Source organism: Diadema setosum, chromosome 21, assembly GCF_964275005.1.
Source record: "Diadema setosum chromosome 21, eeDiaSeto1, whole genome shotgun sequence".
Lineage (NCBI taxonomy): Eukaryota > Metazoa > Echinodermata > Echinoidea > Diadematoida > Diadematidae > Diadema > Diadema setosum.
Window position 1 is genome coordinate 27041736 of NC_092705.1, and position 16615 is coordinate 27058350.

Sequence of the window (16615 nt, forward strand, 5' to 3'; positions counted from 1 at the left end):
TTGGATAACGGTCTCTGAGCAATGGATAGCGGTGTCTTATTATTCTTCCTTTAAAGGGACACAGCACTTTGAATGGACAACGTGAACTGCGAGTATTTTCAATATCATTTAGCCGAGGAGGGCAACACAGAGAAATGAAACAAGACAGAAACGAAACTAGGCGACGAAGGGATACCTGAAAAGGGAAAGGCTGAGAGAAGAGAAGGGATAGTGACAGTGTGGAGCTTTGACAAGAAAAGAAGACTGACTTTATCTATGAATCTTGAATATTATTTACTATTGAAAGTAAGAAACAAAAGTGTCTTGGTGAGGCCAAGAAGGATATAGATAAGACAATCTATTTGTGTCGTAACTATAGGGATTTGATACTCAAAGAAACATCCATAATGTCGTCACCATTATAGATATCCGATGCTTTAAGGAGCATACATTAGATTATGTTATCGCCTTAAAGCTTCGATGCCGGAAGGGTCATAATTACATTGATATAAATTATTATCACTTTAATATAGAGATTCGATGCTCCACAAGGACCATGCATACATAATGTACCCGCCATAGAGGTTCGATGCCGGACAATTGCCGGAAGGGCCATCCATATTGATATGCTATCACCATAATTATACAGACTCGGCGCTCGAAGAACCATCGATGTTATGACCACAGAGATCCGATGACCGAAGGACCATCCATTGTGTTATCACCATAGAGATCCGATTACGGAAGAATCATCCATTATTACATCACCATAGAGATTCGGTGCTCGGATGACCATCCATCACAGCATACATACACCACTCTTATATGATACACAGTATAACATCCTCACTTATTTCTCGCAAGAAACAGATTGTGGGAAAGTCTCTACAATTGAAGAGTTTGTTTGCAAAACCCGATAAGTCCATATTTGCTAAATGGAGATATTTGCGATTAAAGGTTGAGAAAAATAAAGAGAATAATAAGAAAATTTTTGCTTCTTTTGACCATAACTTCAAAAATATACCTTTATATGTAGTGACCAATATATCATTTAAAAGGTATTATTTTGTACTTTATGACAGAGACCGTACTTCAAAATCTTCAAAAATGGACTTATCGGTTTTTGCGAGCAAACTCTTCAATTATTCCTTGAGGGAAAGTATTTGGATACACGTTCTGTAGAAAGCTATATCATAGCAGAGCACCGGTCCTCGCACAGCAAGCATGGACACCGTGTAATATCGTTTTCTTTTTTTTTTCTTTTAAATTCACATGCCGTGCATTAAAAACCAGTGAACAATGTAATGATGATCATGTTGATATACAAAGTTCAGCCACAGATAGATATCCTTTAAGATTGCGACAATGGATAATAGTCGAAGATATAACAGGAATGTTTTCTCCAGGGAACTTTCCACATCGAAATAAGAGCATGTGACACTGCTCCTCCACTATGCATGACGAATTATTTGCTTATAATGCAACTTTAATGGTATCAGATGAACTTTTAGTGAAAACAAATATCATTTTTTTTCCTTTTCATTAAAAACATTCCTTTTAGGACTCTATGGACTTTTCTTATAATCCTCTTTCATTCTCCTTAATTCAAATGTTTACTGTATACATTACCGTCAGATGCTCTTCAGGAATACAGGAAGATGCTACAGGACGCCAAAGGGAAGCACAAAGGCATGAGCATGTTTAAAGATCTTACAGACTTGAGAAGAGCCCAGGAGGCGTTCATGAAGGTGAAGACTCCCGACAGAAAAATCAGTCATGCTTGTGTGGACAATGAATGATCGGGTCAACATCTCAAAAGTGATCCTCTCAAAAAGAATGAAACCTCGACTGTAAACAGGGCGGATACAGGAATTCCGTTAAGGGATTGGATTAGGGGCGCCTTTACAAAATTAAAGGGGGGAGGGCGTATGCCCCTCCCACCCTCATTTTCTCATTTGTTTCGTTTTATTTCTTTTATTTTAGCAAATGAAATGCATTGTGTATAAAGGGGACGCGCAATGGCTCCGTCTTGATCCGCCACTATAAAGAGATCTGATATAACAAAATACCTGGTATATAACAAACTAATTTCTGCGGTCCCAATGAATTTATTTCCTTCGTTTTGTATTGCTTATTGACTATATGTAATAAAGTATCTGATATGAAGAATAAATCGTCTTGGTCCCAAGGATCTCGTTATACCGAGTTTCCACTGTAGTTCATCACTTACAGGTGTATATTGAGCAATGTGATTTTTAATAATTATGTGGTGTAATGTTTAAGAATACCAAAAAAATGATAATAAATAAAAAATTACTTACTACTTAGAAACCATTTATATGAAATATTAAAGAGCATATATAGGATAATTCTAAGAGAAAGTCGAAGTTTGTTTGATGAAGATCCATTTTGAAATGGCTGAGATATCTGATATCCAAAAACAGAGTAAAACAAAGTAGTCCTATAGTAAAAGGTAGGACCCACCTTTTATTAGGACCACTTTGTTTTTGGATATCTCAGCCATTTCAAAACCAATTTTCATCAATTGATTTTCTCTTAGAATTGTATGCTCTTTAATATATAAGTAATTTCCATTATCTCACAAAAAAAAAAGTTAAAATCTGAATCCCATCTCAACCAGAACTAAAACAATCCTTTAATGTTTCCCCCTCTCATATGTGAGTAATTTTCTTGATAGGCCATAAATATGTCTGGCGAACTGTAGTTTTCCTTTGATACAAATGCCAATATTATACGTGTCACTATGCAGTTCAGCTACTTTGCTTGAAAACAAAATACGAATGACCTTGAAATATTCTTCGGTGTGTAATTATAACAGACATTAGTGATCATTTAGGGTTTTGTTTTTTTTAATATCAAAATAATCTTTGATAACGCCAAGATGGGAAACCTGATTTAAGATGAAAGATAATATCACTTTATTAATAAGACGCAGAATTGGATTGTCAATGACAATGATGTGAATGTAGCTTAATGATGTTTTTCTGAAAAAGTTTACGTACATTTCAATTTATGTTTTTCATTCAAGAAAGTTTTTTTTAAAGAAGTTTAGAAATAAGCCATGGTTTGATAAATCAGTATATAATGAAATCGGGTAATAATTGAGAAATGTTGTTTATATTTTTAAAAATGACGGAAAATAAGAAAGCTTTATGAATGATAAGAATGAAATAAAGTGACATGGAAAAATAAGGAAGCTTACAGATTGTATTTTGCAAGTCACTTGAATTTTAAAGTGCTGCATGCAGGAAATCTGAAGATTAGGCCGTACATGGAATATCATACACTGTATATAGACCTACATGAAATATTAGGCTCCAGGTCAGAGAAATTTTTACCCACTAACCACGAAATCAAGCGCAGTTATAATATCAATATTATCACTGAGAGGTAGGCCTATGCAATAAGTAATATTATATTCTCAATGATTTTTCTATCGAATTTGGTCCAAGCTTAGCTGCCAAATACAGAGGCACTGGAAATTATTTGCAGCCTGTCAACAACAAAAAATCAATCAACAGTATTTTTCTTACCACGTGCCCTCAGAGAAGTTATTAACATTGTTTCTATGCATTATGGGTCTTAGGTTTGATAATGTCGATGTTGCAATAATTCAAACAGTTAATCATTCCATGTGTAGAGCCTACATCCATGTGTACATGAGCGAACTCCATTGCAAGTACTGTATCAAGAAAAATATTGTGTATAGGCCCTATGTACCGATGGATAGAATACGTAATGTATGTATGACCGCTCACGCGGATACTTGATATTAGCCCACGTGATCTATACATTAATACATTCATACTCTGTTGGCCTATTGAATATCAACATAAGGGCTATCAAAGTCCTTGGTGCAAGTCTTTGCCAGCAGTTATTATCATGAGTGCGCTTCTGTTGCCAAGCTGAGTATAACAATCTAGTACAGTGTATTGTCAGTTTGGCACTGTGTTTTATATGTTATGTGTTTTATATGAGCGAAAGAGTAGATAACTATCTAATGCGCCTCAAGTACATGGTGTGTACTAGTAACAAATTACTAAGTACATGTACTTCGCGGTCTAAAAATAGCTCACACGTTGAGGAAGGAACTACATGTATCTGATATGTATTTTTGCACGTGGTGCATCTGTATCGCACAGCCCTGAAAAAGCCCTGCTCACATGTATAGGTTTTGCAGGGTTTCGTTTCCCCTACGTTATCGTGACGAGTTGTTACGAAATTCCTGTCTCTTTTCTGTTCTGAGTTACGAGAAAGATCACCTTCCATCACGTCCATAGACATGATAGAAGGTAAGGAGGAATTTCACGGTTTTTTGTTTGTTTGTTTGTTTGTTTGTTTGTTTGTTTGTTTGTTTGTTTGTTTGTTTGTTTGTTTGACTCTTTGTTTGAACAGGATGCTTTGCGTGTCATCTTCAATGAAAGGTTACCTGAGCATATTACTGTACTTCAGGGCCCCATTTCATAAAAGATGTCAGGATAGCATCTCTTGCTGGAATGGCAACTTCCCATAGCAACAGCCAATCAGGAAGCTGGATTCTTGTCATTGCCATGACAATTGCCATTCCAGTAAGAGTTACTATCATATCAATTTTTTTATGAAATGGGGCCCAGTACTTCTTTTGAAGAGGTCCTCTTCAAGTTCAAAAGAAGTAGGACCTACTATGACTGAAGTATGTTCGTGCTCTGGGGCGGGTGACTGTGTGTGTTTGTGTGTGTGTGTGTGTGTTGGGGAGGGGGGTCTAAGTAGGGATGGTTGGTAATGCTCCGGGGTCCTGCTCACCATTAGTTATTGGGCCAAATTAATGTACTAATTGTGGTTGTCTGAAATGTCTAAGGGCAAGAGGATATTACCCTTTGCACTGTTATAATGAATGAGATCCTGTCCTCGAATCTCAAATGAATAGACAGCAGTTTTGAGGAAAATAACAGAAGAGAAGGAATAGAACTTAGAAACTGGAGAACGGTACACAGACCGCATTGCATTTTACCGGGCAACTGTCCGCATCTGAAGCAGAAACTGGCGGAACCCACACGGCACGATACGCCTCAACGACTCGCCCTGCAGTCCGGTTTGGCACAGCTGATAAAAATAAGTAGTGGATATGAAAATTACTTGATCGGTGTGCCTGATAGTGTGCATGAGAGATCTAAAATAACATGATCCATAAGTATAAAGAGGGCATATACGAATTGTGAAATTCTGAGGAGTCGGTGAATGCAAAAATATTTGTAGAATGCATCAATTTAAGTTTTGACATGTTTGAGTAAGCTTGGATCGAGAATCCAGCCGTTCAAAAGTTATAAAAATTTTGAAATTTTGCCAGCTAATGTGTGTAACTAGTGTATGATGAGCGATTACTGCAACTATATCATCACAGATGTGGAAGCAAGAGACTTCATTGAAACATAATTTCATGAAAAGTAGGCCTACATACCATACATTCATCATTCTTTCGACTTATAATTGCCTTATGATGTTAGGGAAAGTATTGACATTGCTGTCATGCACCTCGATCTGCTTTCAGGCTGATGAGGCGTACGTTAGCAGATTTCTAAAAATTTCAAGAAACGAAAATACATGATATTTTCGTAATTTATCTATATCGTTCCGCTAACAGTGGCTAATATAAGTCATCATGCACGATAAAACCGGTCCCTGTCGACTACCACCTAAAAAGTCATCTAATTTGTATTGTATCATGATCCGCATTCAATGAATCCACTTATATTTTGTGGGTAATTCCCCTTAAAGGTGGGGATACCTTTTACAGACCTCCCAAAATGCGGCAAAACATTAAATATGAACCTCAGGGGACTTGTTTAGGCCACTGCTGAGAAATTTGGAAGTCAACAGTTATCTACAATTTGAATAATGCACAAAACTCAACTACTCAATAGTTCTGTGTGTCAGCCACACTTAAGCATTTTTGTTGCAGTCTTCTGTATTTTTTTTTTAATCTATAAACACAAATCTAAAAGTATAAGAGCTGATGTAATAACATATAGAGTGTGTGGCAAGAATGTATGTAGAAATGTTTGAGTTTTGATGAACTTTCTTCACAAAATATACATGATGGACACACATGCAGTGCATGCATGGGTCTTCAAAGGTAGCCTAATGTACTGGAATTTACGGTGAGCCCCGAAAAAAATTCAATTCAAAATCTAACGGTCAATAAAAATGTACTAAACGTTACCTTCCACTTTCAATACTTTATGGGAGTTTCTAAAATGATACTCTCTTCAACATACCATTGTATTTATACAACTCTTCATTTAAGGCATGCAAATGGGATTCCCTACCTTTAAACTCTGAGCCAAGACTATCCATAAAACTATTGCAAATTTGAGATAGATTATCCAAATAGAATTCAACGATCTTCGACTAACAATGTGGCTGATGGAATTGAAACCGGATCGAGACCAGTCGATCGATACCTGACTCCTGAGTTTAAACCCTATCATTATAATATGAAGGATTAGAGGAGGATGAAGGCCAAATAATGAAATATAATGCGTGAGTATTAAGACAGTATAATATATCAACGAAGTTTGAGGAAATCGGACAATCCGTTTCAAGTTATTCTTTAAGTTAAGAATACAGCACTTTGGGACGTCACGTAAGAACGATGATAAAGATAAAGATAAAGAAAATTAAAAGAAAAATTCTTCATACTCCTTGCATAATGAAAGAGTACTTGAATAATACCTCTTTCAAAGAGAAGAGGAAATAACGCTACCTGTAGCATTATGTCAGTAACAAGTCGAGAGAAAATTATATTATGTATGCTTTTCATAAACAATGAAATTTTGTGGAATTTTCTTTCATATCGTTGTACGATGTTATGAGCTGCAGAAGTCTTCTTATCCAGTGATGGTTGTTCATGCAGAAACTTCAACGGATCATCCGATTGTCCGCAAATTTCATTGACGTATTGTATTATCATTAGGCGCATTATCGGGGTTTCAGTCTCTTTCCACACTGAATGTCTTCGACCAAGGAATTGGAAGTTCGCCCTCTATAGACGAAATTCTGAAATTTTCTATACTGTAGTCTAATCCTGCAAGAGTTGTCATCAATTTCCTCACACTTTATTGCAGTATTGGCATGAAGCTTAAACTTTGAAGCATTAAGTAGAAACAAATAAAAAAAAAAAGACAGATGATTATTAACCTACACATAAAAAAAAAAACAGTTGTGAAGTTAATGTAAAGTTTCATACGCTACTTGATATCAATCACAACCAATGTATACGAAATTAAAGGGGCATTCCAGACGATTTTCATAATTTCACATCATGTAGTAACAGCTCCATGTGTAGATTCGTGGAATTTATTGTGGTCCTTGAGCAGAGAAAAAATACTTTGAAAAACCTTAAACAAATTACACTGAACAATGATGATGACATAGGAGCCTCACATATTTCAGAAATGTAGCAGTGTAATTCCCATTATACATTATACAATACTGCCAGTTTGCAAGTTCACCTGTGGATAATGTATGCATGCCTTCTTCTTTTGTTCTGCTTCCTTGAGCCCCAACTTGTGCATTCCTTTAGTGAGGCTGTCATGTCATCATCCTTGTTCATAGTGATTTGTTATAAATTTTGAAAACATTCTTTTTCCTCATCCCAATCACTATAAATTCTGAAACTCTGTACCCGGTATAACCAATTTATAGTTGTTCATTGTAAAAGTCTGAAAATCATCTGGAGGTCTCCTTTAAGTAACCTTAATAGTTCAAAGTTTATTTCATATTTCAACAAAAAGCATATGTTTCACTTCATTTTGTAACAGAAAATAAGGTAAGTAGAACATAGTGAAATAAAAAGAGTATAACAATTGAGGACCTAAAGTAATCATACATTGTATTGCAAGAAAGAAACATAAGTGATCAAAGCGAAATACATGTATACCGTTGTTTTAAATGCGAAAAATGGAGGGACCCACGAAAAAGACAGAGCTTGTAGTATGTGGGTCCCTCTGGAGAAGAACATCAACGAAAAGATCCTAAATTGAACCGTCGTATATACAAACAGCGGTCATCGTCTCACTACTCTCACACTGGATTATAACGAAATTACAGTTTGTATCATGAAATTCAGGTTTTGGGTCGATGTTGTCAATTTTAGTCCCTGTCCTTAAAGTATTATTGTGACAAATATTACTGTCTTGAGGGAAAATAACATACAAAAAAAGGGAAAATGAATATTAAGATTCGTTAACTTTTTTATTCTACTCTTTCAGAGAAACTAGTTATACAGTATGTCCCAAAAAAAATTACAACGTGGCCCTCCGCAATGATATCTTTAAGAATATTGCATCAATCTAAATACAATGAAACTATAACTCATTGCCCACATCTTACAGAAAACCCCATTTGATTTGCTTCAGTGGTCAAAGAGAAAAACGGAATTTTGTAGAGGATGTCGGGAATCTCTTCCCTCCAAGTTCTATTATTCACACACAAGATCATCGAGGTGCTAAACTTGGAAGAATCGGACTCATGACATGCTCTACAATAATCCACATTTCTCTGTGACCGCTTAACCAAATAGAATAGGGATTTCTGCAAAATAGAGCTAAAATGTTATATTTTAAGACTCTGAAGTAGCATTTAAAAAATTTAATCATATTGGGTGTTATCAATGCGAAAATCATATTGTATTTTTTGGGGGGACCTACTGCAGTATGTTCCCCAAAAATTACAATCAGATTTTCGAATTGATAACACCCAATTTGATCGACCTGTCTAGTGCTACTTCAGGATGTTAAAATGTAACATCTTAGCTCTATTTTACAGAAAACCCCATTCAATTTGGTTAAGCGGTCACATAGAAATGTGGATTATTGTAGAGCATGTCATGAGTCTGATTCTTCCAATTTTAGCAATAATGCTCTTGTTGTGTGAATAATAGACAGAACTTGGAGGGAAGAGATTCCCGACATCCTCTACAAAATTCCTCATTTCTCTTTGACCACTGAAGCCAATCGAATGGGGTTTTCTGTAAGATGTGGGCAATGAGTTATAATTTCATACCCTGAATTTGTATTTAGATTGATTCACTATTTTTTTAAGATATCATTGCGGAGGGTCCCGTTGTAATTTTTTTTTTTTTTTGTGGGGACATATACCTTTATGGAACCATTATGGAGTCACGGAGCTAGAGCAGAATTTCACTATTAACCCTACAAAGTCCAAGCTACTTGACCCATAGCAACCAGTAGCATCGGACATGGCTAAATTATAATTTATATTAACATGTTTGCAATAAAATTTTATGAAAAGACACCAAATTTGGTTCGGAGTGGCGAATGAAAATATGGTACAAAGGGACATAAAGTGCCCCCCCCCCCCTTCCTCCTTCGTAACTCGAGTCTTCGTATACATGTACTTATAGGCAAAGGTCTGGAACCTTTAGGGCAGACATTCTCCCACGCCCCTCCCTCCCCCTTACCCCTTCCCCTTCTTTTTTTTTTCTCCAGAAACACATCCACACACACACACACACACACACACACACACACACACACATCAGTAATATCAGACTCGTGAGTCAAGTTGAGCGATATTGCAAAAACATCAATACAGGGCTGCATGGCAGCTATAAGGCTGAAATAGATATGTGTGTTTAAGGAAACTATAGAGTAGTTCCGAACCTTCGGAATTATGAACCTTGCTTCAATTTCTTATTAATGGACCTCGGGAATAAAAACCTTATTTCAGTTTCGTTAACGAACCTTTAGAGATACGAACCTATTTCAATTTCGGAATATTAACGAACTGCAACCCATGAGCTACCTTTGCGAAGGAAAGTGTATACATAAATAGTCCTTATGGGTATGATTTAATTTTCAATTAAAATATTCAATTCAATAATCTATTCATTTCCATTAAAGAAAAAAAAATGACTCACGGTGGTACAAGTTGTCAATTTGACTTTCATTCATCTGATAAGGACAGTCCATCGAACATGATAGATGTATATGCACGGATGATTATCATAACAAAAAAGGAGAAAACAATACACACTTTGCCATGGTAACACACACAAAAAAAAAGTAATCATAACGACGGAAAGGACGAGTGTTTCACTAAAAAAGGCAAGCTTGTAGGACGTGGAACACTGGAAGAAAAACAACAGCAGCACCAATATACCAGTAAAATATTCATATTAAATTCATTTTTTTTTTATGAATGGTTCGATTTTGACCAAAAAAAAAAATAAAATGTTGGCTTTACAAGCTCTTCCAACCATTGCATTGGGCATCGATCCTATACTGGATTCAATTCAAGGTAATGAGGATAGTGTGGTCTGGTAAGGTCACGGGCAAATACCTCAAACAGCTGAGGAATTGTCATCTGTATAATCCCTGCTGTGGGCACTTGAATTCTCGTTAATGTGTATAGGCCCATTGACCTACTACATAGGTCCATGTCTATACAAGCTCCCGTTCTTGTCACATCTGGGCAAGTACTCGGAGACTGTAATAAGGCGGGTATCGAGTTTCCTGTCGACTGGTGGAAAGCCTGGAAGCGCATGAATTGAAAATATTATTTTGTTGATTGCTGCCGCTTTGAAATACAACTGCAGGCAGATTTACTTTTCCTCCGTAACTCATGGGGACAATGCTTTCACGTATGGAAGACGGACCTTCGCTAAATATTATGAATAGGCGCGTCTTTAAAAGGGTATAGCGCACTATGGAAAAGTGCAATGGTCATATTATTTTCTTTTTTTTATCATTGTATTATAAGGAGTATTACGAGGCTACTGCAGCAAGAAATGGATGATTCTTACGAGCAGTTAACCAAGGAACCCGCGGCTTTAAATCGCATCCGAAGGACATTAAACTCCACTCTTCGCAAAAGCGTGGTCCCGTTCGTTTTACAGTGATTTCACTCGAGTTTATCGCCCAGGGCCGTCCGCACCGTACATTTCACAAGACGTGTTTGAAGGTGAGAACTCGACTATGCTTGCATGGACTGTTGTCTAGTATCTTGTATAATAGTTAGAGTAACACATTACAATTGGGGGCAGTCACTGAAAAATGTTCGAGCTATCACATTCGATGCATATATGATTGTAGTTCTATAACCATGATGAAAATTCTGCAACGATAAGGCCACAGAATAAATCACGAATTCTCTCAATAAACAATTACGACTGTAGACGGTTTATTCTAGAAACGTTTTAGATAAAAATACTGTTCACATGTTATATACTCAACAATACCAGGTACTGATTAACATTTTTACTTTAGTTGATTTTATCAACTCACATTTTAGAATTATTTTGAAGCTCTAAAAGTCCTTTTTTTCATATACAAATGGTAATAGTAGCGTTGATGATGAGGAACGTTACTTGAAAAGAGATTTAAACTTCGCGTGAACCTGCATTTCGTGGACACATCAGCAGCTGGTGTAAGTGGTGTCATGACATTTGCTCGTGCGACGGTTGCTGGTTGCTGCTGTCTTGTTTTCCCTAAGGACTTGGATTAGGGTTAGGGTGTACTTTGTGATAGGATTTCAAAGGGGATGGCTAGTAACTGATCAGTGGGAATCAGTGGGAATGCTGGGGGTGATTGTTTCAATTCTTGTGGGATTCATTTAAGAGTAGGCCTACATTATATATCTATTGTTGTGTGAAAATTATTTGCTTCAGAATGGTCTCATATTCAAGTAATGTGCAGTTGAATGTTTCCAGGCTAGCATGCCTGTACAGTGACGGGGCATTAAATTGCACATTTTACTTGAATATGAGACCGTTCTGAAGCAAATAATTTTCACACAACAATAGATATAATTATATAATGTACTCTCAAATGAATCCCACAAGAATTGGAACAATCATCCCAGCGTTCCCATTGATTCCCACTGATCAGTTATTAGCCATTCCCTTTAAGCTTGGTTTGACGTGAGGACTAGAATTACGGTTGTAGGGTTATAAGAATGTGTTTGAGGGTAGAATTTATGTTTCAGCAAATGGCTTAGGTTAGCGTGCAAATATTTTATGGGAGCAATTATCGCAGGAGCAATTGTCATGGAACCTATTTAAATATACCGTTGTCATTTATACATGGTCACCCCATGACTCTGTGTGATCCGTCCACCGAGGAACCGATTACCGTGGAATAAATGTATTCTACAATTAAGCAGCTCTCGATTCATCCATGTTCAGGTTGATTGCAATTAAACTGATTTATTGACGACGAACAGAATGTAGCTCAATCAAAATCTGACAAAGAACGAGAAAAAAAACTAATTTGCCTTTTGTTTCACATATCTTCAAGCAACTTGAAGACTCTTTTTCTTTTTTTATTATTAATTGTAAAAAAAAAAATTGATTTTCATCATTAAAGTTAACGTTTTATATAGCATCATGAAATCGTAAAATTTTGCTGATTCTTTTTAAGTTGTCAAAGAACCGAAACATCAAACCTTATTTTCTTTTAAAATCAAGCAATTGCTAAGCGGCTCCAACCATCCATTAATTATTGTCTCCTTCATAGTCCCCTATCTTTTTTTTTTCTTTAATCTCGACACCACGTGATTACTTTCTCTCTCTCTAGAATCTCCCTTCTCTCAATATGTCACTACTGCATGACAGTGATTTCGTGTATAGGGGTTTGTCCAAATTCATGAAATAAGAGAAGTTTGAATTGATTTATCAAATTAGGAAAATTGTAAATAATATTGTCTCAAAATTTGTCTCAATGAATTTTTAAATATCTAAATCAAAGGATTAAATAGAGATATTCTGTTCATTTAATCATCTTTGTGGCCTTACTATCTATTTCATTTTGAAGTTAGAGTTGACAGAAAATTCTTATTTTCCCCTTTTAGTTTCCTACTTTGATTTTGCTTGATGAGGAAATTGTTATAAAGAGATAAAGAGAACGAAAACTGATATTTGGTTTTTCGTTCATGTCTCTCATTGTGTTAAACTGGTCTTTCGTTATTGTTATCTTGAAGGGCATTTTCAAAACATGAAAGACAACATGTTAATTTTTGCAATTTTTACTTTGTGCCTTGGAGGACAAAAACGAATGTTTTCACTTATGTGCAAAGTTACCATTTCATGTTGACCTACTAGGTTGGTAGCCATTACCTTTAATATGGTGCATAATACATTGATTTTCATCAAACTCTTCTATCAAAAAAAAAGTAAAATAAAAAATTGTTTACTTTCTTTTTTGTTGAGTGTATATAATTCTTTATATCTATACCAGAGCAGTGATGAAAGCAGTCAGAATTTGATAACTGGTGAAAAAAAAAAAGGATGGCAACTGTTTGTTGGCAGTCATATTGTTCAAGTGTTTATAAACATTACGCCAGGATAATAAAGTTTTTATGATATTAATGATAGTTTGACATTCGGCAAGATGGTAAATATTGTACCAGCCGTCGACAGGCGATTGTTTGTGTGTGTGTGTGTGTGTGTGTGTGAGAGAGAGAGAGAGAGCGAGGGAGGGCGCTCTTCCGAGTAGTGTTCACAGCTGGCTGGCACGGCTGGGGAGCATTAATTTCATTGAGTGTTATGTCAATGATTTTCACTGATGAATTTGCTCTCAGCCAATCAGATACAAGGATTTCATTAGCTTAAAACAGTTGCCAATGATTGACAAATTTAATTAGCCGCTGCCCTAGAATTGCTACATTTCGCGAGTCGGTTGCTAATCTCGAATACAGACCGCTTCCTCAAAATATTACAATGTAACATGTATTGGATTATGTAATTATTTCTTTCCTACAGGCGGGTAACGAAGGATTCCATTCAATTCAGTTTAATTCAATTCAAATGAGTTTACCTGCTCCCCCCAATACGTGCCATACGTGTCAGAGGCAGGAACTCACAAAGTTGTTGCTAGGTAGGGCAAGCCTCCTGCAATCTTTGTGAATGTTAAAGGGCAACTTATGAACAAAGCATGCATAAAAGCTGAATACATTACGACAGAACCGGTCTATTGAACAACATGCGAAAACATTAACTCTGATCCCGACATGAATGTGACGTGCACGTACGCATAATCATAGACTAAAAGTCCACAGTACAGACTGTACATTGATAAGTGCGTGATAATGCTTTAAAGGGGCCTCCGGATGATTTTCAGACTTTTACATTTGAACACCTATAAATTAGTTATACCGAGTACAGAGTTTCAGAATTTATAGTGATTGGGTTGAGGAATAAGAATGTTTTCAAAATTTACACCTAATTGCAATGAACAAGGATTATTGCATGGTAGCCTCACCACAAGAATGCATAAGTTGGGGCTCAAGGAAGCAGAACAAAAGAAGATGGTATTTAAACATTCTACACAGGTGAACTTGTTATGCAAGTGGTATTGTGATAGAATATTATTACACTGCTACATTTCTGAAATACATTGTATGTGAGGCTCCTATGTTATCACCAGTGTTCAGTGTAATTTGTTTTCAGAGTATTGTTTCTCTGCTCAAGGACCAAAATAAATTCCACAAATCTATACAAGGAGCTGTGGATTTATGCACCACATGATGGGAAATTATGAAAATCGTCTGGAATACACCTTCAATCCACGATAAGGAATTCTGCCACTTGCGAAATTGTCGGGAAGTCTCGACGCATAAAAAAATTAGACTCGCTGAATTATGCCTTAGAAAATACATTAGGCCTAATGCATTTTCGACCTATCATCATTTATCGACAGTTTACATATAACCATTAACATATTTTCTTACGTTTTGAAATGCGTCATGATTTAGAACGAATTTAACTAAATAGTAAATGAGGAAAAATATCACAGGAAAATGAATTAAAAGCCTAGCTGTAGTGTATATATCTTACGTAAATTTCCAGTTTGCCCGTGTTCATCATGGTCAACACTAAAGTGTCCCTACGTCAGGGCCTGGTTCGGCGATTTGCACGACAGACGCTTGTCAGCGCAAAAATCACTACACACTCGACGACCTGATTGTACATTATCTACCCATGGTATTTATGGTGATGGGCCCGGTACATTAGTCTTGACTTATTATTTGTATGTATTGTTCGACGAGTATCGAGTCACTTGTGCCCTCGTGGCCGAGGAAATTGTGCTCCCAGCAAATAGACCAGACGACAATGAAGAAGAGTCTATCAAGTGTCTATGGCGGAAAACTCCAAAGCCTGATCGCTGTATCGCTCGAGAACTGCTGAGAACGGCGTGACATCTCCAAGGACGTCCGCGCCCACTTTCTCCCCTCTTATTTCTCTCCGGCCACGTATAATCATGCTGACCATTGCACACATGCACAGGTATGATTTATTTCACTTCTCCAGCTCCTGTAAAAGGCGAGAGAAACATATAATTTGATGCGTGCTTGCCTTGGCCTTCACTCTTGTCCGAGAGGTGAGACGATACTGCCGGTGAGAATCTGCGAGGCAGACACTACTGTCAAGGAGGTTCAAGAGAATGGAGTCGCAACTGTCGTATTTCCTTTGAAGTCACGTTCGATGCCGCCACTCGAAAGTATTTGAAGCATGTGGCAAACTGGATCTGCCGCGCAGATAGGAAGACAATTGACTCGTCTCATTGCATAATCATAAGCCACTTTCTAAAATATGTCTTTGTGATGGTAATTACTTTTCGCCATCCCTACTTATAAAAGATAGGTGGTATATGATGGTAGAGACACGTGGATGCGCGAATAGAAATTGCGCAAAAAAAAAAAATGATGAAATGAAAATGAAAATCACTCGACTGGCCGTGCCCGGCCACTAATCTGATATATCTATTAATATAGAATTATATTCGAAGATTATTCCATATCAGTTTTATTTGGAGGAATTAAGTGGAAAAGTGATAAAACCGGCTTTCCGGGAGGGTACAGTTTTAAACACTTTCACATGATACAGCTCTGATTTACACTTTTGCACATAATACTTGAAGGGATTGACCTTTGTTTGATGAGCTTTATCATTAAGTGAAATTTCGTTTCATTTAATAGATAAACAAGCAAAATATAGCCAACATTAAGTTAACGTTCAAAATGAATCTTCAGATTGCTCAGCAAGACGGTGGCATCAAACCCCGTCGCCAAAGGCACAGATGCACCTGTGGAATTCTTTTGTACATCAATAGAAAAGTGACAACTGTTTGAATAATTACAGCCAGTTGGAACTCCATCTCTTAAAGGAGACCTCCGGATGATTTTCAGATTTTTACATTTGAACAACTATAAATTAGTTATTCTGAGGACAGAGTTTCAGAATTTGTGATAATTGGGAAGAAGAATAAGGATATTTTCAAAATTTAGCACAAATTGCAATGAACAAGGATGATGACATAGCAGAGTCACCATAAGAATGCATGAGTTGGGGCTCAAGGAAGCAGAACAAAAGAAGAAGGCATGCATAGATTATGCACAGGTGAACTCGCAAGCAAGCAGTATTGTAATGGAATTACACTGCTACATTTCTGAAATATATGAACCTCCCATGTCATCGTCCTTGTTCAGTGTAATTTGTTAAAGGTTTTTGAAAGTATTGTTTCTCTGCTCAAGAACCACAATAAATTCCACAAATCTATACATGGAGTTGTCAATTTATGTACTACATGATGTGAAATTATGAAAATCGTCTGGAATG